Source organism: Cupressus sempervirens, chromosome 10 (genome assembly GCF_028749045.1).
Source record: "Cupressus sempervirens isolate cs-2001-9-10 chromosome 10, ASM2874904v1, whole genome shotgun sequence".
Lineage (NCBI taxonomy): Eukaryota > Viridiplantae > Streptophyta > Pinopsida > Cupressales > Cupressaceae > Cupressus > Cupressus sempervirens.
Window position 1 is genome coordinate 857,866,187 of NC_143127.1, and position 2,788 is coordinate 857,868,974.

The following is a 2,788-nucleotide window of genomic DNA, read 5'->3' on the forward strand; positions in this document are numbered from 1 at the left end:
CTCAGTCAGCTAAGACCACAATATGCTTTTCCAACTTAGATTAAACATCTAGGATGTTGGCCCTAATTGGTCAAGTAATTATTTTGTAAACAAAATAATTCTTTTACCTTAATTTTGTTGTTCTGTTCACTAGTAAATCGTGAATATCTCTTTTTTGTACTATTTATACTGATGTTAGAGGTTATACACATCATCATCAATATGTGTACTAGTTCCATCTGAACTCTCTTTCTTAGATAACATCATATAAACAAGTTATACATCAAAACAATACACTATTGTAAACCAGTTTCATACTTAGACAATTTTTTGAGTACCAAAAGTTAAGTATCTTTATTTTTGAGGTTTTCTACAACATTTACATCATGTGTTGCCATTAATTACAACAATTATATCACACATATAGCTAATTTTCAACAATCTCCCCCTTTGGCATTGATGGCAACAAAGTAAGGAAAATTGGCTAAGGGACAAAACTTTACCAAAACTTACAATACATAACATCTATTACATTACATATACTTCATATTACAAATGCTTCTTCTTTTGATATGATTACTACATATATAACTTACTACATAATTTTCTTCTACACTTCTCCCCCTTTAACATCAATGACAAAGGTCAAAAAGTCCAAAAAAACTAACTGTCAAAAACTCTCAAACATTGTCAAAATTTCTATCTTACTGCCTCAAGCTACTATTATATTCATACAATCATCAAAATTTTCCTTCAAACTATTTATACCTTTCTCCCATGAGTTATTTTCTACTTTTTCAATAGTGAGCATTGCACATAAGGTATATGATGCAATCTCAACTAAATTAAGGTTGGAGTAGGTGAAATTGGCATAAGTGTCCTTTTGATTTTTCACATTCTTCCAACTATCTTTCAATAGTTGATATCTTCAGAGTAATAGACACTTTGAATTCTAATAGTCTTCTCAAAATTTTCTCTTTTTCAAGTTCCAATTTCATGATGTTTGTGTGAATATTGGTAACTTGTCCTTCAAACTCATCAACTTTGCAAGAGGGTTGTTGTATCTAACTAGTTAGAGCTTCCAGCTCATTCGTCTTCCCTTGAATCTTGCTATCCAAAATTTTGGTCATCTTTGGAGTTCCTTGATACAATTATCAAGACTCAACTAATCATTCCTAATGTTTTGACAAATGGTCCTAAAAATATTAGCATCATGTGAAATTTGAGCCTTAATCTTAGTAACATTCAAAAAATTTGTAAACTCATCATCAAATAATTTTACAACTGCTTGAGCTCTCTATTCAAGGTCTACTTTTGTATGCTTGGCTGTGAGAGTGTTGTGCAATCTATCAGTCACCTCCTTTAATCCTCTCTGTAGACTTTTGACTTTTCTGTTCTTCTCAATCAAATTTTTCAAGGATGAGATCAATTTGGATTGATCGTCATCATCACCTATAAGGTTAGCAAGAGATATAGGAGTGGATGAGCTAGAGTCTTTCACCTCATCTTCCTCTTGTTTCTTCTCTACTACCTTCTTAGATTTTCTCTCTTCTTCTTCCTTCTCCTCTCTTTTTTAAAATTTTTTTTATCTTTCTTTTCTTTTTCTTCTCCTCTCCTCTTTTCTTCTTCTTTCTGCTTCTTTTCCTCTTCAATCAATTTTAGCTTGGCTTCTTCAATATTCTTTTTCTCTTCTAGTAGCTATCTTTTCTCTTCTTCAATCAGTCTTAACTGATCCTGAATATCTTCGAAAAGGGCTCAGGATGATCATAGCTTACAAAAGGGTTATCATCAATATTGGCTATAACATTTGTTTGATCAATTTTCATAGTATCACCACTTATTGATACTTCTAAAGTTTTCTCAATAGTTGTAGGAGTTGTCTCTACCTCAATCATCATCTTATTGATAGTTGCAATAGTTTCACTTCTAATTACATCCTTATCACCGCCCATAAATAGAATTGGCCTCATTTTGTTCCATAGATAGGGTGCTAGTTTACCCATCAGTTTCTTTACTTTTTCTTCATCTTCAGTCTTGTACATAGTTCTTATCATTGATTTCTGAAGTTCCATATCTTCTTTCCAAACTAGTGCTTTCTTTGCTATAACTCTATTATAGACTTCATGATTGAAAAAACCTTTAATGTCTTTAAGTTTCAAGTTATTAAAATCATGTATCTCATGGTAGTGATTCCAATCTAATCTTTGTCAATATCATTATACAAATCATAAAACTTATTTATCTATACAAAGTTTCCTTCATTAACAATGGTCGTGTTAATCTTCTCTATCCTAGGTTTCTAGGGTTGCCTTGTTTTACCTATTGGTTGCTTGGAAACAATAACCTTTTCTAGTTGTTTGTCTTCTTTTTCATCTTCTTCTTTATCATCACTGAAGTCTTTAATTGTCAAAAATGTCTTCTTTCTTTTCTCTAGTCTAGTAGCTTGCTGGTTAACTCTTTTTTACTACCTTTTAGATCCATTTGGTTGCTTGGCTGATACAACAACATATGGGATGCTCTATTCTATAGGATTTTCTGCAATAGATACATTGCACATTTGGCCAACTAATAGAGGAGTCACATACATTGCACCTTGTTCACTAGTTTGTTTTAATCTGGAGATTATTTGTCTAATTGCCTGTGATTCTTCTTCTGATATACCAGCCTTAAATAGTGCTTTCTTCATTATAGTTGCATTCTTCTTATGAGATGCCTTCTCTAATGATGCCTGGTAAGTTGACTAAGTTATCTATTCATACGTTCCAAATCTGTATGATGCTTGATCTATATCAGATTAATAATAAATCAA